A 24,037-nucleotide genomic window follows, 5' to 3' on the forward strand; every position below is an offset into this window, starting at 1 on the left:
AAGCAACATTGCCCAAATGATAGTCTTAAGCATCTAAAAAAGTTAAGTTTACCATTTCCAACCCAAGACAAAAAATAAATACAAATACAACTGGGATGGTAAATGATGCTTAAAAATTGACCATTGTTATATAAAAAATAAAAAATAATGATAATAAATAAAGTGTGTACTGTGTAAATGTGTTGCATTAAAATATATTATATTATGTTATTAAATTGAGTTACATTATGTTAATGTAAAAAAACAAAATGTAAATACATCATACAAGATACAATACCCTGCCTTATGGTGTTATACATGTAAAAACATATAAACATAGAAAGTCTTACTCATAAACAAATATAAAAAGAAGAAAAGTCAGTTAGGTGTTTTAAACATTTATGTGAAACAAACAAGCTGCTACCCCTATCTTGCCAGGACTTTGAGCTTCAACAAGCTCTTGATAGATAAGGCTTCATTTAATCCTGGAAAAGAGTAAGCAGCAGTTGCAATTTGCCATTCCACTTCAGCCTCTTCTAATTTGAGTTTCCAGGGTCTCCTTCTTTTATGTTCTACTTGTAAAACTACAAATAAGAAATTGTGACTTGGGAAAATAAGGGTGTGTCTGGCTAAAGCACTAGTACTAGTTTTGTTCATAATACTGTACTGGTGCTCATAAATTCTCTGTCTTAATTTCCTCTCTGTTTTCCCAATATAAAATGCTTCGCAACCGTCGCAGAAAGCTCCATAAACAACCCCTAGAGAATCACAGTTGTATCTATCATGGATGTAATATACTTTATTTCTGATTTTTTACTCTGTCAGTTAATTTAATGAAAAATAAAGAAAAACGAAGTCTAAGCCGACAAAGATTTATTAGCAACAACCAAATAACCACCACTGACCTAGGTTTCGTTCTAAATAATCGGACTTCCTCAGAATACTAATATCAACTCCAAACACACTTATATCTAAAAAAAAACATTCCAGTTATCCAATTAATTAATGAATCAATTGAAACACTAACACAATCAGTTAAAATTAAAAGGCACTATGGTTACCTTACAATATATGCAATACTAAACAATGTTGCCTATCTAAAACTACCATTTAAAATAAATATGTTGTGCTAAAAGTGAATAATATGTAAACATAAATATACATTAATACAAAAACCAAAATTAAATGTAAATATTGAAACCATGTTTGAATTTCACTTCTGACCAGTAATATGTTTCAGCTTAAGTAAAGGCTTAATAGTGCAATAATCATTGAGTCCAGGGTAATTTTCTGCATTTAATCTAAGCTGCCATTTTAGTTCACATAAATCCAAATGTATGTCTAAAATCCTTCCCTGTTGGTCAGCGTTTACCTGCTGTAAAATACAAAATTTAAAAATATGACCAACATTATCAACCATGTGTCTTGCTAAAGCATTAGTAGATTTAAGATGTTTAATATCTAAGAGATGCTCCTTAACCCTTTCCCTAAAATACCTACATGTTTTCCCCACATAAAATGCTTTACAATCCTGACATTTGGCAAGATAAACCACATTTTTAGTATAACAGTCATAATGACCCAAGATAGAAATATAACAATGGTTAATCATAAACTTACTACCTGTTAATAAAATATGAGAACATATGGAATGTCTTCCACATTTAAAATTACCAGTAATTCTATTAATAGAGGGCCCCTTTAACATTAAACATCTTTCAAAAATATCTTTAAAAGAAAAATCCTTTCTGTAAACAAACATGGGTTTTTTTTTACCAAATTTGGATGCAAAATCTTTTTCCATTTGTAAAAAAACCCAATTTCTATTAATAATCCTTTTAATCACATTAGAGTCTTCATTATAGGTAGAAATGTACATTACAGATGAACTTGTCAAATGGATTGGCTTAGTGGTCTCATGAAAAGGAATGGTGCAGTTATTATCAGATCTACGTATGGCTTTAAACACACCCACGTCTCTTTTATACTTAATTTCCTTAAATAAATCCAAACACAACTTTTTAGGATAACCTCTATTCATAAATAAGGATACCATAAAGTTTAATTCTTCAACAAATTCTATTTCCTCACTAACCATCCGGGCTACCCTAACAATTTGGCCTTTTACAATAGCCCTTTTCTGATGGTTGGGATGCCAGCTGTTGTACTGGAGATATGAATTCGAAAAAGTAGGTTTTCTATAGATATTTGATTTAATTAAGGATCCGGAACAGGGAACCATCCTAAGAAGAAAGAGAGGTTGGTCGGTTGGGGGCATGGCCCAAAGCGGGATATCCCACCAACAATTTCCAGAAAGGGGCTTGGAAATCGCAAAGGTAATTAATTTTATTCCTAGTGCTGGCAGGGCAAGTGACAATGTAATTATATTGGAGTCCGATTCAACGGACAAGATATTTGAAACTGAGGTGGTTAGTGACGGATTTGGTGATCCAACAGACACTAAAGTTGAGTTTGAACAATGCTCTTTGCCTATGCCTGTTTCAGGTGGCATTATGAGTCACAATGTTCAAAACATTTCTTCTGTTTTTGACTTTGAAGTTGCCCATGATATTATGTTAAATTCATTCACGTATATTGTTCCGGATGAAATTAAATGCATGTCGTTTGTTAGTGAATGTAATCCTAATGTAGCTTGTGAAATTGCTGATGGTGTTGATATTAATCAGTTCTATTAGCATTGTGAGTGTGGTTGTCGTAATCCTAGGCCAGTGAGTGTTTTGTCAACATCCTTGGAAGGTTTAGACGATGACATTAGTGAACGCAGTAGCTGCTTAGAGGCATGTGCTGATTTTGAACATGTTAATGGCGACAATGTGAGTTATAATGTTCAGGATATTTCATCTGATTTTGGTTTTGAAGCCATCCATGACACATTGCTAAATTTAAGTACGCATACTGTTATGGACGAAATTAAATGTACGTCGTGTGTTAGTGAATGTAATGAAGTTTGTGATTATGTAGATGGTATTGATCCTAATAGGTTCAGTTTACATATTGAGTGTGGTTTCAGTAACCTTAGGCCAGTTAGTGCTTTGTCAACATCTTTGGTAGTTTTGGATGATGACAATTTTGAACACAGGAGTTTTTCAGGGGCATGTGCAGTTTTTGAACAAGTTGCCAAACAAATTGTCGGATGCTCTGACTTCATTACTGATATTAATGAAGTTAAGAATGGTGGATCTAATAACCTAGGGATGTGTCAGCCTGATTTAGAGACAAATATGTTCGACCATTCGAGATATGGTATTCTGAGTAATCCAATTGTTTTGAAAAACAGTGTGCAAGATTTTAAGCTGCATAATTATTCTAGTTTTTCTTTTGGTATTGAGTATGTCAACCTTTTTTCCAAAGGATTTACTTTTGTTCCTTGTAGAAAGGGTAATTTGGTTGACACTCTTATAGATCTGAAAATGTTTATACGGAAAATGAATTTAAGGGTATACTTTGATGCTGGTAATTCCAGTAATATCATTGAGAAAGATAATAGCATTTCTAAACCAAGTGTTTTTAATCCCCCCTTGAACCCCACGGTAGCTCTGTTTGAAAAAATGTGTGAATTTGACATTAGAGATTATTTTAAACATCGGTCAGGAAAACCACAATCTAATATGACAAATGAGGAGTATTTGTTGATGGATAATATAGGTAGAATGGGAAATATATGTATTATGTAGTCTGATAAAGGCAATGGTGTGGTGATTGTGGACAATAGTGATTATGTTAGCATTATGATGTCAATGCTTATGGAAGATAATTATATTGAAATGAGTATTAATGAAATTAATATTGCATATAGGAAAGTAGACCTTTTTTTGGATGATATGTTGTATCAGGGTGAATTGACTGAAGTTGAACATGAATTATTGATTAACCCATTTCCTGTAGTTAGTGGAATCTTTGGTATACCTAAAATTCATAAAGGATTGGACAATGTGAAGTTTAGACCCATAGTTGATGGTAAAAGAAGCAAAGCTTGTTTTATTAGTCAATTTTTAGACCATCATATGAAATTGGGTATCAGCTGTTTTCCCTATATTACCAAAGATTCATGGCATTTTTTTGGAGAGGGTGAAGACTTTTGAAGTTAATGATAATATTTACTTTCTAACCATAGATGTTTGTAATTTGTTTTCAGTCATTCCAATGATATAGGGTTAACCTGGTTAGAAAAACAGTTATTGGCAACAGGAGTTTATGAGGAGGATCAAATTAACGTTTTTGTTAAACTCATGGAAGTGGTCCTGCATAATAATTTTTTATTCTTTGAAGGGCATTACTTTAAGCAATGTACTGGTGTGGCTATGGGGACGCTTGTGCCCCCATTTATGCCAATTATATTATGGCATACTGGGAAGAACACTACTTGTTTCACAGTGAATTTAATAAGATTATTAAATTATATTCACAATTTTTGGATGACATTTTTATAATTTGGGAAGGTGACTTGGTTATTTTGGATGCATTTATTGAATATATTAATAGTACAGTATGGTTTTTGAAATTTACACATGAATATCATTCAGACACTATTTACTTATTTGGATGTTAGATTAACTTTTGATAGTGTTCGTGGTTTAATTAAATCGAATATCTATAGAAAACCTACTTTTTCCAAATCATATCTCCAGTACAATAGCTGGCATCCCAACCATCAGAAAAGGGCTATTGTAAAAGGCCAAATGGTTAGGGCAGCCCGGATGGTTAGTGAGGAAATAGAATTTGTTGAAGAATTAAACTTTATGGTATCCTTATTTATGAATAGAGGTTATCCTAAAAAGTCGTGTTTGGATTTATTTAAGGAAATTAAGTATAAAAGAGATGTGGGTGTGTTTAAAGCCATACTTAGATCTGATAATAACCACACCATTCCTTTTCATGAGTCCACTAAGCCAATCCATTTGACAAGTTCATCTGTAATGCACATTTCTACCTATGATGGGGACTCCGATGTGATTTAAAGGATTATTAATAGAAAATGGGTTTTTTTACAAATGGAAAAAGATTTTGCATCCAAATTTTGTAAAAAACCCATGTTTGTTTACAGAAAGGATTTTTCTTTTAAAGATATTTTTGAAAGAAGTTTAATGTTAAAGGGGCCCTCTATTAATAGAATTATTGGTCATTTTAAATGTGGAAGATGTTCCATATGTTCTCATATTTTATTAACAGGTAGTAAGTTTATGATTAACCATTGTTATATTTCTATCTTGGGTCATTATGATTGTTATACTAAAAATGTGGTTTATCTTGCCAAATGTCAGGATTGTTAAAGCATTTTATGTGGGGAAAACGTGTAGGTATTTTAGGGAAAGGGTTAAGGAGCATCTGTTAGATATTAAACATCTTAAATCTACTAATGCTTTAGCAAAACACTTGGTTGATAATGCTGGTCATATTTTTAAAGTTTGTATTTTACAGCAGGTAAAAGCTGACCAACAGGGAATGATTTTAGACATACATTTGGATTTATGTGAACTAAAATGGCAGCTTAGATTAAATGCACAAAATTACCCTGGACTCAATGATTATTGCACTATTAAGCCTTTACTTAAGCTGAAACATATTACTGGTCAGAAGTGAAATTCAAACATGGTTTCAATATTTACATTTAATTTTGGTTTTTGTATTAATGTATATTTATGTTTACATATTATTCACTTTTTTTAAACATATTTATTTTAAATGGTAGTTTTAGATAGGCAACATTGTTTAGTATTGCATATATTGTAAGGTAACCATAGTGCCTTTTAATTTTAACTGATTGTGTTTGTGTTTCAATTGATTCATTAATTAATTAGATAATTGGAATGTTTTTTTAGATATAAGTGTGTTTGGAGTTGATATTAATATTCTGAAGAAGTCCGATCATTTAGGACAAAATCTAGGTCAATGGTGGTTATTTGGTTGTTGCTAATAAATCTTTGTAGGCTTGGACTTCGTTTTTCTTTATTTTTCATTGTTTTGTGTTTTTTTGGTTCTTGGTCGGTAGTTAATTTAATGAACTTGCATTGACGGCATCTCCCACATTTTGTCATGCCTGTATTAAATTTAGAAGTCCTTTTCGGCCTTTCAACCAAACCTTTCAGGTTTACGCCCCTCCTAAAAGTTAGTTTGGATGTCAAACCTAAAGAACTTCTAAGGTGGGGATCTTCCAAAATAAATGCCCAGTTCTTGTTGACAATTCCTCTAACGACTCTAGAGTCAAGTGAGTAAGTTGTTAACAGTCTAGTTGATTTGTCTCCCTCCTGTATGTTTGTTGAAGCAGGAGATGCTAAACTGTTAGTGTGTGACTCTGGCATGTTATAACCTTTGTGTAACAGGGGGGGGGTAAAGTGGCCTGATGACCTTTTACTAATGACTTCTTCAAACTCAGTGGCCACAAAGGCCATTGGATACTGTCTCCTATTAAACATGGATCTTAAGTCACATTCAGTAATAAAATCATTGAAGTCACTAACCATTCTGGCAGCCCTTCCTGCTTGTCCCTTCACCACTGCTTTTTTCTGGTGTAAATGGTGACAAGTAGAAAAATCCAGAAAGGTGTTGGAATAGGTTGGCTTACGGTATATAGTGGCTCTAAATCTGTGGTTAACAAGGTCTTTTGCTAGATGAGTATCCAAAAAATCAATGTAGTCTGTGCCTATTTGGAAGGTAAAATCCAAAAAGATAATATAAGTTTTAATCTCACTGATGAATTCATCTATCAAGTTTACTTCACCCTTCCATAGAAAGACCATGTCATCCTGGTACCTAGTGTACCAGACCACATTGCTCTTAAAGGTAGGGGAATTAAACAAATAGAACCTTTCCCAGTAAGCCATGACAGTGTTGGCAAAACTGCTGCCACATGCAGCTCCCATAGCAACGTCACTTGTCTGGAGGTAAAATTCATTGTTAAAAAACAGAAAATTGTTAAGTAGTACAATCTCAAGGAGAGTTTCGATGACATGCACCTCTTGGTTGTCCATGCCTCTCATGTGCAAAAAATCCCTAACCCACTCAATACCAACTAGTTGAGGGATTACAGTATACAAATCCTTAATGTCCACTGTAAGAAACACTAAATTGTCATTAAAGTCCAAGTTGTTAATGGACTTAAGAAAGTGCCATGAGTCCTGACAAATTTGTTGTTCCAACTTGAGTATTGGTTTAAACTTAGAGTCAATGTATTTAGCACAAGCATACGATATGGAACTACGACCATCCACAATAGGTTGAAACAGTGGGTTAGTTAGATTTTTATGTATCTTTGGGGTTCCGAAAAAGGTTGGTATAACTGGAGCAGGCATAGACAAATAATGGTATGTATCAATGTCTATACTCCCTTCCAGGAACAAGTCAGAAAGAATCCCATTGATAGACTTGTATGCTCCATTGGTTACGACTGACTTTTTCTTATGTTGTACTGTCTAGGACCAAGTTCATCCTACAGTTGTAGTCGTGTTGATCCAAGAACACTAAACCTCCACCTTTGTCAGGTTGCATGACACACTTGACAAATATTCAGTAAATTGATTAAATCAAATTCATCTGGAGTGATATTTTTATGGATGTTACTGATATGATGATTGCTTGTGAACATTCTCCGAAAATCAATTTCACAAGTTTTCTCAAAGAGTGCCAGAGATTCATGCATAGGAGGATTGAAGAGGCTGGACATCCTGAGACCTTGTGTGAGAAGTGAGTTGGCACCCATGAGTAATCGTAGATTAAGTTTACGAACGAAAAGTTTTAAATCAATGATAAGTTTGACCATACTGGCCCTCCTATCAGGTACAAATGTTAAGCCTTTTGAAAAAAAGTCCACCATAGCTTTCTCAGTATGCAGGGAACTAAAATTATAGATTTTTAAAGACCCTTCAGAACTGGAAAGGATGTTAGAAGATTCCGAACTCATCTCCTCTTCCTGTTGTAGCGTTTCCTGTTCTGGGGCTGTCTCCTGTTGTTGGTAGGTTTGTTCGAATGAAGGGTTTGTGGCCCATTGGGTTCCAGAAAATACTGGTGGAAATTAGCATTCAAACATATTTCATGCTGATGTCCTGAGTGTTGGGCTGCCTGTGGTTGTTGATTATTTTTAATTCTTTCACTACGACGAATAGGTTGAACTATGTCTGCAATGTCATTATTTGCCATATCATTGCCATTGGTGTTGTCATTGTGGCCCAAATGGTCCAAGTGAGCATTGCTATTATTACTCAGAGGTGAATTCCCAGCAAGGGGAGGTGGTGGATAAGCACATCTTTTGAAGTAGCCGTTGAGGTCTCTCGATAGTTTTTTCTTTTTGACCTCAATAAACTTGCTTAAACTGGCATCTATGCTGGAAAAAATGCGTGCATAATCAAAATGATACCTTGCATAATCTTCTGCATTTGTGATAGCACTTTCGAGCTTATCGAAATCGCTCCTAAATGAAGCAATCTGGGATTTGTAATTATTGATTAACAACCCCAAAAACTCTGTGCCTTGTTTGTCAAAAAGGGCTATAAGTTCTAGATGGAAAGGAGAACCATTAATAAGTCCTGCTGGATAGCGCCACTGGTGTAAACGTTTTGGAATAACTTTTTTGTGGATGCATTCCTCAAGGTAGAAAACTTCCAACTGCAGTTTCCTACATTTGAATAACTTTTGATTGTACTCGTTCAAGTTATTAACGATTAAATTATTTTCATTGTTATCACCATCATTGGTAACCGCAGTACCAAGAGGTACATCGGTGTTAAAAAAGGAAACATTCCTTAAAAAGGAATCAGTAGTAGGAATGTCACTCACCCTAGGAACATTAAATGAAATGTGTGTTTCTGCTGCCGTGTGTCTAGGCAGGCCCAAGTTACTCACTGCATTGCCTGGATTTAAACATGTAGAAACTTGGTTACCCGAACTAGTCGAAGGGAGATGCCGTCAATGGAAGTTCATTAAATTAACTGACAGAGTAAAAATCAGAAATAAAGTATATTACATCCATGATAGATACAACTGTGATTCTCTAGGGGTTGTTTATGGAGCTTTGTGTGACGGTTGCGAAGCATTTTATATCAGGAAAACTGAGGAAATTAAAACAGAGGATTTATGAGCACCAGTACAGCATTATGAACAAAACTAGTACTAGTGCTTTAGCCAGACACACCCTTATTTTCCCAAGTCACCATTTCTTATTTGTGGTTTTACAACAAGTAGAACATAACAAAAGAGGGGGGCCCTGGGAACTCAAATTAGAAGAGGCTAAAGTGAAATGGCAAATTGCAACTGCTGCTTACTCTTTTCCAGGGTTAAATGAAGCCTTATCTATCAAGAGCTTGTTGAAGCTTGAAGCCCTGGCAAGATAGAGGTGGCAGCTTGTTTGTTTCACACAAAAATGTTTAAAACATCTAACTGACTTTTCTTCTTTTTATATTTGTTTATAAGTAAGACTTTCTATGGTTTTATATGTTTTTACATGTATAACACCATAAGTACGAGTCTTGTATGATGTATTTACATTTTGTTTTTTTACATTAACATAATGTAACTCAATTTAATAACATAACATAATATATTTCTATGCTACACATTTACACAGTACACACTTTATTTATTATCATTATTTTTTTATTTTTTTATATAACAATGGTCTATTTTTAAGCATCATTTACCATCCCAGTTGTATTTGTATTTATTTTTTGTCTTGGGTTGGAAATGGTAAACTTTTTTATTAACCTTTTTTAGATGCTTATGACTATCATTTGGGCAACATGATTTAATTAGTCAATGTTGCTTTAAATGTTTAATGCTGCATGACATCATGTTCTTCGGCTGGCCCAGCCCATTGGCTCAGCAGGTTTGTGTTAGATTTTTAAACTGGGAAGTGAATAGTTTTTACTTGTCTGAAGAAGCTGAAGTATTTTGTTCAGTGAAAGTGCTTACATACAATAAACAGTTGGATATTCCATTGCCTGCTCGTTTTCTTTTCTTGACGAGCCTGATCTGCAAGGCCATGGAACGTATTATCATGAAACTGATAAACAAAGACATTGGCAACCTTCAAACACTGGACCCCACCCAGTTTGGGTTCGTGAAGGGCCAATCATGTCTCCTGAACCTGATTGACTTCCTTGAATCAGTCTCCAGAGCTGTGGGCGAGGGTAAGGTGGTCCACACAGCCTATCTGGACCTCACTAAGGCCTTTGACACCATCCCCCACTCTGGAATCATAGATAAACTTACTAAGCTGGACATTAATCCCTATGTCACTCAATGGGTTGCCAACTGGCTTACTGACAGAACCCACACTGTAAAAGTAGCCGACTCCAAATCCAGCTCCAGACAAGTGACAAGTGGAGTACCTCAGGGTTCAGTTCTGGGACCGCTCATGTTTGGCATCTACTTCTCTGAAGTACAGGTCAACACTAAGGGACTCTGGCTAACAAAGTTCGCAGATGACTGCAAACCGGGAGTCATTACTGAATCCCCAAATTATGTGGATATTCTACAAAAGGGCCTTACATAAACAGATGTTTGGTGCCAGAGCCATGGGCTCAAGCTCAATGCCAAGAAATGTATAGTTATCCCCTTTGGTAAAAAGCATATACCTGTGAATTACCACATAGGTGGCAGTACACTAAACACCGAAAGTGTGATAAGAGACTTAGGGACACAGGTGGACAGTGGTCTCACCTTCAATAACCACATCGGCACAACAGTCAGGAAATCCTTCTATGTGGCACACCTCATCACTAAGGGCTTTTCATCCAGAAAAAAGGAGGTCACTGTCCCACTGTACTTATCCCTCATTAGACCCATTATAGAATACAACGCTCCACTTGGTATGTACCTCTCAAGACATCTGCAACAACTGGAAAGGCTGCAGAAATACTTCACTAAAAGAATCACAGGCCTAAAGCAGATGCCCTTTGCTGACAGCCTAAAAAAACTCCAGCTATACTCTATCACATATCGTCTACTCAGGGGTGATCTCTGCTTAACATACAAGGCCATGTCAAACCCAGAGCTGTTGGACATGCTACACTTAAAGAAATCCCAATCCCTCAGAGCCACACACTCCAGGGATCTAAACCTTGTCATCACAATGAACAAAACTTGCTGGTGGGATAGGTTCCTGACCCAGAGACTCCCCGGACTCTGGAATAGACTGCCCATACATGTCAAGCAGAGCGCCTCTTTTGCCATCTTCAGAAGGAACCTTGACGATTGGTTGGGAGATAGGAAATTCACCCCAGGGATCACGTCTGTCGCCCTGTTAGACAGGGGTCCAGGGAAGTAAATATTGTGGGAAGAAATAGCCAGGGAATTGTTATGGCTAAGCTTGTATAGGCCCTAGGGCTGCTAGCCTAGTACCAACCTATGAAACTATGACCATCAGTACCACAAGGCTCACAGACTTGTGCTTCAGTTGCAAGAAAACTCTGACGTTTTTGGGGCACTAACTACTTTTTTTTAGAACTCTGCTTAGGCTCCCGGCAATTAGAGCATGTGGAAGATGAACTTAAGCTTTGAAAAGCTGGCTGGCTGGTCACAACCCTAACATGATATAACCCTAATAGTTTGGACTACTGCAGCAGTGATCTAATGAAAAACATCTGACATTTATTTTAACTGTTAACACAGGCATAACCCAGCTATAGTTTAATTTCAAATTAGTTCAGTATTCCAGAAATGGAACCATCAAAGTCCAAGTATGATTTCCTTTAAAAGCAATTCAGTATTCAAGGACTTGAGCCCTATCTTCACGTTAGTGGAGCTGCAAACAGGAAATCAGCAATAAACTCCAAGAGAAGTTGCACTAATCACAGTCAGAGCCTAAGGAACCATATTACTATTATTGAACAGGGCTTGTACTTTTCTCATTCTAGCAACCAATGGCTCAGTCATATGCATTGCTTGGACCAGTCAGCATTCAGGAGTTGACACTAGACCTCCATACAGCTATAGAAGGGTACTCTAAAATTCCTCATCTAGATGAATTGTGTTGATCACTGAGTGTTTATTCAGAGAAATTCAGACAGGGATTCTGCACACATTTATAGGGCTCTGTGACTGATAATACACCGGTGATAATGGAGAACTCTGGACTGTGTCAATGTTTTTTTTTAGCTCTCTCAATATTATGACAAGTTGTTTAACATCTAGGAGTTGCTGCATATAGTTTCTTTCCTTACTCAGTTTCTTTGCTAAAAAATAGACAAAACTAAAAATAATAGGCAGTAAAACGACTAAATCAGGGACATTTTTTAAAAACTATTACTCTTAAGTCATATAAACAATCTTAATAGAACAGTTTTTGCATCAATATGCATTTTCTGACAATATCAGGGGCATTTGAGAGGTATTCACCAAACTGTCAGTCAGATCTCACAGTGACATAGCTCTCAACTTTTTTCTTAACTCCATAAGGGACATATCCAGAAATAATCAGGGTACTTCTAATTATTGTCATTGTTTACAAAGTGTAACCCAGCTCTCTTTCTCCCAAAATTACACGTTTTAAGATGTATTTTGAGTGACAGAACAACTTTTTATGCCAAAATCAGAGGGATTTTATGTTTAGCAGTAGTAGTAACAGTATGAGGTGATAAAGGGAACACACGACCTCGTGTAACCATGTTATTCGCTATTTTGTATGTTCACTTATGTGGGTGGGGGGGTCAGTGTTCTCCATTATTACCATACACTTATAATAACAGGACTGATTTGTAGAGTTCAATACCAAATGCTTTTCTCAGTTTGTAATAAACCATGGCAAACAGATAACTCAATTGGGGATAATTTATGAAGGTACTGTGAAGTGTAGACCTTCTGGTATTTTATTTTTTGTTTTATTTTATTAGTTTTCCAGGATAGAGCACTGGTCTCCATATACCTTTTTCAGACTCTGCTCAGGAGTGATGTTTGGTTAAGTAACTTGCTCAGTGTCACACAGTTAGGTACTGCAGACTGAGGGAATCAAACTTTGCACCTCTGAACCACAGGAAACTGCTTAACAGCTCCTAAATCCTCTAAGCTGACAGATGTAAATTGATTCAACTAGCTGGTGCAGAAACAGAACCCACAACCTTCAGAACTGAAGGTGAGTGAGCTTCCTGTTGAGCTACTGACTTTCTGGGTACATGTTGTGGTAACCTTCTGGATTCAGGAACAGCCCTAATATGGTGCTGCATTGTGTTCTAGCATGATCATGTGCAGCATGACATAGGGCTGACTGGCTGTGCAGAATGTCAATGAGGCATCTGGGGGGGTGGGGGGTGGGGGGGAGACAAATGCTAATTATCCATGTACTCTCTCCACTGGAACTGCTTCCAGGAAGGCATCTACAAGTGATTCAAGAAATTGCTCAGAAAAGTCAATCAGCATGGCCAGCCCACCACAAAGCAGAAGTGAAGTTGGCCAAAAGACAATGTTCAGTTTCCTAACACAGCCAGATACAGTGATCATGGAGGCAGGAGTCAGTAGACACCAAGGAATGCTCTACAGTTAAGTGCTCTATTGGCAGTAGACATCAGTATGGGGATCATGGGCAGGGGGACCTCTAGACGCAAGGGATTCTACAATTGTGCCATAAAAGCAATTATGGTAGGATTGGTGGGGGGAATACTAGACACCATGTCAACTACAATTGTGCCATAATGTTAGTGTGGCAATTACAGGGATCGGGGTTGGGGGGAACCCTGGGAGGACACACAAGTCATGGACAGGTATGGAGACTGCAGTGTTAGTATGTGTTTTTGAATGAGTGTGTGTGTGTGTGTGTGTGTGTGTGTGTGTGTGTGTGTGTGTGTGTGTGTGTGTGTGTGTGTGTGGGATAGTGACTGTAGGAGGGAATGCCAGTCCTACACAAGCAGCAGTTTACTACCAAGATGTGCAGATCAGCAAAGATCTACATATTGTTAGTCTAATTCATAGATGTGCATATTATCCAGTAATGAGGTCTTTCTTCATTACGGCTTACATGTCTCAGAACTGCCAAATAGCATGTAGTGGGAGTAAGGCCTTATGGCTCACAGTAGGCCCTTTACTGAATTCTGGGGAATGTTATGCTGCCAGTGATCATACTGATGACATTTTGATAAATTAAATTTTATTAGGTTTCATTAATCTTTGGAATCATAGTATAAACGATAAAAAAAAAAATCTTATACCAGCATACATTTACCTGTCATTTACAGAATAATATCAAAACAATGTCAGCCGAAGGCAGGATCTACAAAGAAAACAAAACTGAGGAAAACTAAAGATCTTCCCAACCTTTCCCATCTCACTATTTCGTCTTCAGTTTGTTTTCATACTTACAAAAATATGACAGTTAGTTGCAATCTTCAGGTAGGCTATGATGTCATATAATAGTGTGGAATAAACATGTTTCGTGCTTACAGTGAGTTCTAGTTCACTTGTAAATTAATAGGTTCATAGGTAAGTACTAGGGTAGCTGTCCTTGAGGACCATTTTAAGGCAGCCAGTTTTCCTTTTTGTGCACAAATTAACCTATCCCATTTGGCTAGAGACTGACCTTACTTATCCCGTGGTCTATAATTATACATTACCCCTAACGAGAATAACTGGGATCATACCATAGATAATTTGAAGGGACCCATGCAGTATATTATTAACTATTATGCATAATAGGTATAGAACCACAGTTTCTCCTGTACCATTGTCAGATAATGTCAGGCAACTGCTTGAACAAACCAATTTCAGCCATTTTTTAATAATGAGAAAAAAATATTAGGTACATTGTATGATTACTAATTCACTTATAAATAAACAGGATCATATTTGCATTCATTATATTCATAAATACTACTTTGCAGACATTCATATAATATTTTATGGCACTCTGACATGATAGAGACTCTGAGATCCCTTGATTTCTATGGACAGTCAGTTTCATTGCCATGGATAGCACAGTTTCTGCCTTAAAATCCTCTAGTGTGGGATTTAGTCTGAATACAAGGAACCTGCCATAATATTGCAAGTTTAGGATAAATAGTATGATTCCAAAAAGAAGATTTGGTGTCTAACACACTAAACAGGCGTGTGGGGGGACTGTTTGAGAAGTACAAGTTATTTTATTGAAGTAACCCCATTCACCTTCCAATGTATAGCAAAAACCTGGATGAAAAGTATCTATGTGAAAATGCTCTATTGTTTGCTAGTAATTTTTGTAACATTTCCTAATTATATTTTTGACTTCTCAGTATCTCCAAAATGACAGGTGTAATTTATAAACTGCAAAAGATGTCTTCTATGTAGTGATTTTGGTTCAGCTCATGTTGTGCCTGCAGCTACTCATTAGTAACCTCAGCTGGTGTTCTGATCAAGTACTATTACCGTACTACATAATACATTCTGTCTTCCTTTGAGCAATAATGCTTTATGCTGCAACTTGGATGTGTTGTGCTTTGATTACAAGAACTAAACGAGGTTATACAGTGCGTCAAAAATTTCTGAAGTGGTACTTACTGCCTGCTGTGTATAAATCGGAAACATCCTCTCTGATAACAGTAAGCTATTTAGAGATAAAACAGCCCGTATCTTCATTCACTATATGAATAGCAGGTGATAAACCTGGGAAAAATGCAGAAAGCACATCATTTTGATAAAACTAATGTTGCTTTTCATGTCTTTCACTTTTTCTCTTTCTTTAAAGATGTCTAAAGCGGTCACTCAGGTCATGAGAACATTTAATTGAGTCACTCAGACCATGGGACGTGTAACAAGAATTGTAGCCTGGTTCTTACATTTCTGAAATACTTGCCTTCAGTTGAACCTGTTAGTTATATTGTATTAGCTGGCAGAAATGTGTTATCTTAAACTAATTGACGTAATTTAACTAGAAATAACATTACTACTTTTTGTAGTCGGAGATTATAAACACATAATACTATTTGAAATCTGACCTATTATTGAAGTCAATAAATACCGCTTAAATTCTTGCACTAAGTTACATGTATACTCAATTACATTTTTTGTCATTTACATGACATATACTACCTAATGCATACCTTTATCTAAAACTGCTTCTGTTCTCTTGAATTATTGTTTTAATATTGTATATGTAACACATTTGTGGTTAAAATGGACTCCTGTGACCCAAAACTTCTATCTCTAAAAAAAATAAAATAAAAATTAAAAATAAATGTGACATTTCCCTAGCAATTTACACTGCAGTAAAGATTATAAAATTATTTTATGGAACCACTGCTTGCTTAGAAATTGCTGTCACACTTCAAGTGGGGTGCAGTAAAATGACACAGACCAATAGCTAGCACTGAATTTAAGAAAGTAAGTTATCCCTCTTCTGAATGCCTATATCACATCCAAAAAAAATGAATTAATTACGTAAATAAAGAAGGAAGTAGAAAATAAATTGCTACAAACTAAAGTGTAATCTGAGTTTATACATAAGTGGATGTAAAACATGTATGATGGGGGCAGACTTCAGGTTCAATGCTTTGTCTTTAATTACTACATTTATTTTGCTTTTTTGTGCAGGATCATCTCCCACTTATGTAAGCCTAAGAACCCCATCTGTTGTTCACCCCCTTAGTAATTGTTAGAACACTTGAGACCATAACACCTTGGGGTTATTTATTATTTTTTATTTTATGCCACAGCCTGACACATCATTCACGAACTCCTACTGTTGATCTTGACAAAACCACTGCTTCAGAAGATCTGTCTACCAGAAGACTGCTGGTCTGCTCTGCAGAACTTCCAGCTTGTGCAAGATTCCTGTTCTGTAAATACAGAAAACTAGCAGATAGCCCTGAAATGCACTTCTGTACCTCTGGCATCTATGCTTGAAACTGACCCCGAGTTACCTACATCACAGATTGGAGGAAGCCTTCTGTTCCATGGTAGTGCATCACAGATTGGAGAAAGCCTTCTGTTCCATGGTAGTGCATCACAGATTGGAGGAAGCCTTCTGTTCCATGGTAGTGCATCACAGATTGGAGGAAGCCTTCTGTTCCATGGTAGTGCATCACAGATTGGAGGAAGCCTTCTGTTCCATGGTAGTGCATCACAGATTGGAGGAAGCCTTCTGTTCCATGGTAGTGCATCACAGATTGGAGGAAGCCTTCTGTTCCATGGTAGTGCATCACAGATTGGAGGAAGCCTTCTGTTCCATGGTAGTGCATCACAGATTGGTGGAAGCCTTCTGTTCCATGGTAGTGACTTTGCTTTCAGTCGTGTCCAGCACCTTCCTAATTCTCCTTGCTCAAGAAAAGGGAAGTAAATGCACAAGAGGCTTATAGATTTTGTCAGCACTGAAGTAATGGAATGATAAGAGGTGGCGGGTCCACACTTATTCAGGTTATTATAATATTTCTTGAGATTACCATACTTCATGAAAAAAGATTTACAAGAATGCCACCAAACAATTGTCAACTCCCTTGAATTTCATATTAACAAATTCTGCAAAACTGTGATTATTATACAACTTTACTTTTCAAAGTCGCACTTTTCTGAGCGCAGGAAGCCAAGTGACAATGGATATGAATGTTTGATGATACCTCCATACTTTCCATGAGGGTTCTATGCCCCCTCTCTCTACTATTTAAATATTACTTCTTCCAGGAGCTAAGGGGCATCAGCCCCACCCCAGCCCCCAACTTCTGATCGTCAGGTTGGAAAGTCATGTGATTTGTACTTCTGGGCCACAAAAAATGTACAACCCTTTTAATTTACTACCTATATACATGCTAGCCTCTGGCTTGGGTGTATAAGTGCTGTGGTGTGTGTGTGTGTGTGTGTGTGTGTGTGTGTGTGTGTATGTTTGTTTGTGTGTGTGTGTGTGTGTGTGTGTGTGTGTGTGTGTGTGTGTGTGTGTGTGTGTGTGTGTGTATTCAGGTGAACTGAGCCACTAGACTCCCACTTCCATCTTAATCTTGTTACAGTACATATGTGTTTATATGTGTAATTAAAGGTGCCTTCCTATATGCCATTTCCGCTCCCTGACGGTGCAAATTTGCATGTAGATAAAATTGAAGTGCTACGATTTTGGAGCCTCTGCTATGATATTTGATGGTCCCTATTATGATTTTGAGGGCTGTCAGGTTTAGAAGTATGGATGTAATGCTATGATTTCTGCCATAAGATTTCGCTTTGAACACCCTAGATTTATTTGTTTTCTTCAGAAAATTATACCTAAGTGCTCATAGTTTCTTAAATAACTGAATTTAGCTTGTGTAAAGATTCTTTATCTCCATCTGTATTTGATTTAGTAAAGAAAGACCTTTTATTCTGAAAAAGTAAGAATGCTCTTTTATCTGAGCCCTGCTATGATTTTTAAAGGACAGTGCTATGATTTTTTATTGCTCAAAGGTTGAGAGGTATGATCACAGAAGTTCATAGCACCCATTATGTGCTAGAAAGGCTTGATTCATACCTCTCAATCTCTTAGTGGAAAAAAATCTGGACAAAGCCTAAAATAATGGTGGAGCAAAGGCCTAAAAAAGGGACATAGTTTAAATATTGCTTTTATAAACTTAGAAAGTTGCTAAAATTACCCTATTTGTGTTAGCAAGTATTTTCTAAAAGATATGAAGTCTGAAATTCAAATGTATTCTATTGTTTAATGTCTTCAAGCATCAGTGATTTGCCAGAAAACCACAACTTTTATGAGGAACAGACCAAAAATATGAGGCAAAAATCTGGGCATTCTGCGAAAATCTGTATGCTTGCATCCTATATATTTAATATCCAATTCAGTATGTGCCATTGTCGACATTTAAACAAACATGCTTCTGATATGTATAATAACGTTTCTTATCCTCATTATTTGCAGCTGCATACAAATGAATAGTAGAGAACTGAAATAGTGTAAGCTTCATTTCTTTGAAAGATAAGATGCGATCAACATTATTTTTAGCGGTGTGTTTGTGTATGTGTGAGTGTGTGTCTGTGCATGTCTGTGTGTGTTTATGCATACTCATATTTGCATGTGTGTGTGTTTTTATCTTAACCCTCATAAACATAATAAGGTTTGTTTAGTATCTATTCTGACATTAATGAATTGTTATTTGTCTGTTGCCTGTGGAAGTAAACCCCTAGATAAAAAGTTTTATGTCAAGTGGACATTGCTAATTCTTTGTTTTGTTTCATTATTAACCTTAAAACCTCTTGTGGGGCATTTAAGATGAAAGCAAGTCATATCTGCTTTTTCCCATTAAGATGATGAATGGCTACACAAGACTTGAATCCTTCTGCTTTATTCCCTAGTCTGCTGAATGGCTTCTGCACAGTTTGGATCCTTGGGGAGGAGGCCATAAAAAAATGTGAATCAAAATTCATTTGACTTCTGACATGCCTTTAACAGCCTCTTGGGAGAGAAAAGATTTGCTTCTTATTTGTGTCTCTCTTTAAAGAAGTGACTAGAAGTAATGAGCACCGGCACTGTATATAATACTTGGACTAACTCGTAATGTTTCTCTTCAGAATTTTACAGCAGCAGTATCAATTTCATACGGCCTGCACATGGTTATAATATCTGTAAACCACATACCACATTAATATTTTCATATTTTTTAATACATGTTGAGCTTTACAAAGTACAGTTTGCAGATAGCAGTATTTTAGTATGTTTAAAGAGTACACTTGGAAGGTTTGGAGACAAAGCCAGAGAGGCAAGATTACGTTGGTTTGGACATGTGCTGAGGAGAGATGCAGAGTATATTGGGAAAAAGATGCTAAGGATGAAGCTACCAGGTAACAGGAAAAGAGGAAGGCCTAAGATAAGGTTTATGGATGTGGTGAGAGAGGACATGCAGGTGGTTGGTGTGACAGAGCAAGATGCAGAGGATAGGAAGAAATGGAAACAGTTGATCTGCTGTGGCGACCCCAAAGGGAGCAGCCGAAAGAGGAAGAAGAAGAAAGAGTACAAAACTAAGCTGTAGGGGTACCATTTATTCAATATTTAACCTTAAGACCTCAGTGCTAATTTCATTAGTTATGCTCACTTACTGTGTTCTCTGAACCAGCTGTTCATTAACTGCCTCTTCCCCCTGTGTTTATTTCCCTTTACTTTCTGGAACATTTGTTGTTCAGCTACCATTTGTCCCCAGGCATAATAGCTGGATGCATATTTCAATACTGTTTTACCTATTCTTTGCTCAAACAGGTCATGATTTAAAGGAATGTGATGTCATATGCGTGATTCCTTTATGTGACAGAAATACCAACATCAGTTAATGTATGGCTATGACATGAAGGCTCATCTCTTAATACATGTTGCATTTTGTGAGCTTTCCTTTTGGTAACTAGTAATTTGTGGAGGGTTGATTAGAGTTTGCCCTACTGCATAATCTGTAGTCAAGTGGGAGACCAATCATGGGTGTAGCCATAAGTTTATATTTTGAACTTGTACCTTATGCTGTTGCCCCTACCACCCTCCTGTCATTAAAAAATGTTACTGAACGTTCAAAATGCTGCCCCTATGCTCTTTGGAAAGGGGCAATTTATTTTCAATTGTTAATAACTGCAACCATAAAATGGATATTTTAGAGGCACATTCTTCTCAGGAAAGAATTTTATATATAGCACTGTATAGTATACAATAGTTCAGACAGTTCTGAACATTCAGTCCTGTTTGAACTATAAAGTTTCTGAGAAATGCTCAGAGAAAAATGTACTCACTGAAGTACAATGAGTATGCTTAGCTGCACCCTTGGGACCAATACTGGAAATTAAGTGGCTGGATTTCTGAAGACATTAATGCCTTTCAGCCCAAACTGTACTAATTACAAAGTACATCAGATTTAGGGGAACTATGAGATTTTCCATTCCTTTCCTTTGTCAGACAGAATTGACTGGATGATTTAACTACAGTGTCTAATGTAATCTCTAGTAATCCAGTAGATTTATGTAAAACATATTAGCTGTCAGAACTGCAGTGAAGTATAAAAAGGGTTTCTGTACAGATGCTGAGCTTGTCTTCCCTGAGTATCAGGTGCTTGAGTCCTAAAATACCAAGGATTAAAATGCAGATGACTGTTTGCACTGGAAATTGCTGCCAGTACAGTTTCTGTGTGTGTACCAGCAGTGGTTTCTTTGCTTTAGACGATTTCTGCTTTCTTCATGTGTGTGCTTGCTCCTTCCCCACATTGGTTGATTGGGGGCGGGGGCTTTCCTCTGCAAGAAACACTTATAGTTTGAGTTCTAACCCTTCTATGTTTTGGGCATTTGATTTTTGGTGCTATGCTTCATCATCTTTTAGTTTCTTTTTTTACATTTGTTAACCGGGTAGTGTCCGACTGGGGAAGTAGCCCGTTTTCAGCAGAGACCCAAGGAGAAAAGCTCCAGAACAGTAACAATTAGTTAAGAGTGCAATTAGTCATAAACACAAATATTTGCAAAAATGCAATTACGTTACAAAGAGACAATTAATCATGAAAAAAGCACATAGTAATATAATACAGAGATATATATAATCTGTCAGAGATTAAGTATGTAGTAATATAATACAGAGATATAATAATCTGTCAGAGATTAAGCATGTAGTAATATAATACAGAGATATAATAATCTGTCAGAGATTAAGCATGGGATTATAAACACTAGTTGCTTGAACTTTAGTAGTAGCTATAAATGGGCAGACTGGCTGGAGATAGCCTTTTGTTTTGGCCATGAAGTCTGTTTTTGTGCCCTGGTTCAATACTGCACAGATGCAAGTAAAAGTTAATTACTAAGAAAAAAAATACAATTGAATGCAACAAGATAAACAGCCAGGTAATCTGTAACAAAATGCCTAAAGAGAAGGATGCTTGCAAATTTTTCTTTAGCATTTAAAGACATTGTTTTGTTCCCATCTCAGAATCTATCATTTCCATCTTTGCCTTTCATTTATACTTTTGATCACATTGGACTCTCACCTCTTTGTATATTTATCTCTGACCACTCCCAAAATCACCTTCCGTTGTCTGAATGCATCGTTTGCTTTAACTACCTGGTCCAGCATCTGTTCCTCATGGTTTTCTACTTTTATGTTTTCACAGCCATATCTTTTTGAATTCTTGTTTTTGATATAATTGTAGTGATCTTCCATATTGACCTACTGTATTGTGTCCACTGTAACCCATGTAATTACATCTCCTCATACCCCAAAATTCTTGGCTCTGTAAATTCAAATATCAGTCACATCATTCAACTACCTTCTTAGTTCTATTTTCAAATAACTGCATTGCTAAATGATCATTATGGTGAGACATACAGAACTTATTTACTACTATTAAATTCTATTCTATTATATTGTATTGCACTGCATTTTATTGTACAATAGTCTTTGGGTACAGGAGTGTGGTACAGCATAGGAATTATCAAATAAGAACGCAAGACAGATTTTAAGCTTCCAGCCTTTTTGCTAAAACATTTTAATGCAAAATGCTGAATTTAGTATGCTGTGCATCAAACATACATTACGGAATAATGACTGTGGTTCTTGGGGGTTACTGGCAGTGCCTGTTAGCAATCATTTGTGTCACCGTCTAGCTATTGGATACTGACTGAAGTGATGTTACAAATGTCCTACAACCAAGACAAATACCTGCAGTATTCTGGTGCAAATGGTGTTGATATTACCTCATTTCCATCACCTTTTCCCCAACACAACATAACATAATTGGGTTTTGACTTTGTAGTGTTCTGGTAGCAGCTAAACAAATGTCACACTCTGACAGTGGAGTGGAGGGAGTCTTTAACATTGTGTTAGAAGATGGAACGTCTGCTAAGCATGGCTGTGACTGGTATAAGCAATAACTCAACTGCTTGTATGCTAACACAGTTTAGCTCAGAAGATTAAAGTTATAAGCTGATACAATACTATTATCTATTCTTGTCTTTGATTTGGTCACTATTTACCTACTCTTTGATAATAAAAAAACAGGTAAACCAACTATTTTATTTCATCATACCTGAAGTTTAACCTTTGATTCTTAAGACTTTCTCCTCCTGTTCATGTTTCTGGTAGTTCCTCCTGATCATAGATATGTCATACAGGGAGATAAAGTTACTCTAAGTTATAAATGGACCAGTGTAAGTGAGACTGTTGCACATGCTACAGACACCTATGAAGTATTAGTCCCATTTCTCCTGCAACAAACATAGAAGTTCACTTCAGTTTAAAAACATGTATTGTTAGGACAAATGTTCTTTTTGTTTGATTTCCGTTAAAGGTTGATTAAAAGGTCCATCTTTACTAAGGAAATATCATTGCAGAAAGATTCAACTAAGATCCTTAACATGCAGAAAATAATATATTCAGGCAGCAAAATCTTGCCTCGCAATACTGACTCAGCAAAAATGGCTATACTCAAAATACAGTTAAAACAGAAAATTATTGAAGCAAGTCCTTGTACCAAGGTAGTGATTTCAGTGATAGCACAAAGACTTAAAACTGTAAGGGTCTGCCAATGAGTTGGGTAATGAAATTACACAGAAGGACCACCCAGCTCCCTATAGCATTACTATGCTGCTTAAGTTCAGCTTCCTGTCATGCAACCTGCTACATATATCTGCAAATTTCACTACCCAGACTTTACTGTTATTGCTCCCATGTAGCTAAGCAACTGACAGCCTCATTCCCAGTACAATAAAAAGCTCCAGATGTATTTTAACTCAGTCATGTTTCATGTTCCCCAAATATGCTAAATACGCTACCAGTTATCTGTTGAACGTGTAAATGCTCGATATCCCTGTGTAATGCGGACTGATCAGTAGAAACGTTTCTTGCATACAGAGCAGTAGTGTTGCGATGCAAAGTGTGAATAACCTCTAAGATGCCAAAAATGGTAAAGTCCTTTAATCGGATTGGTTTGCCACTGGTAAACAAATGATTTCAATGATGGTGATTACAACACTCGACCTGTCATTTTGCACATCTATGCAAGTATTGCAGATTTCCTCTGCTCATTGGTTCAGTCCTTCACCCTGACCCTGACACTTAACTGACACTTTTGCAAACAAAAACTGCAGCCTCCACAGAAACTGAGTTTAAGGTGGTCATGCCGGCACATTGTGGCAGCCTGTTATTTAAGGCTGAAAAGCATGTAGT

This window comes from Protopterus annectens, chromosome 14.part0, assembly GCF_019279795.1.
Source record: "Protopterus annectens isolate FY-2018-M chromosome 14.part0, PAN1.0, whole genome shotgun sequence".
NCBI lineage: Eukaryota > Metazoa > Chordata > Ceratodontiformes > Protopteridae > Protopterus > Protopterus annectens.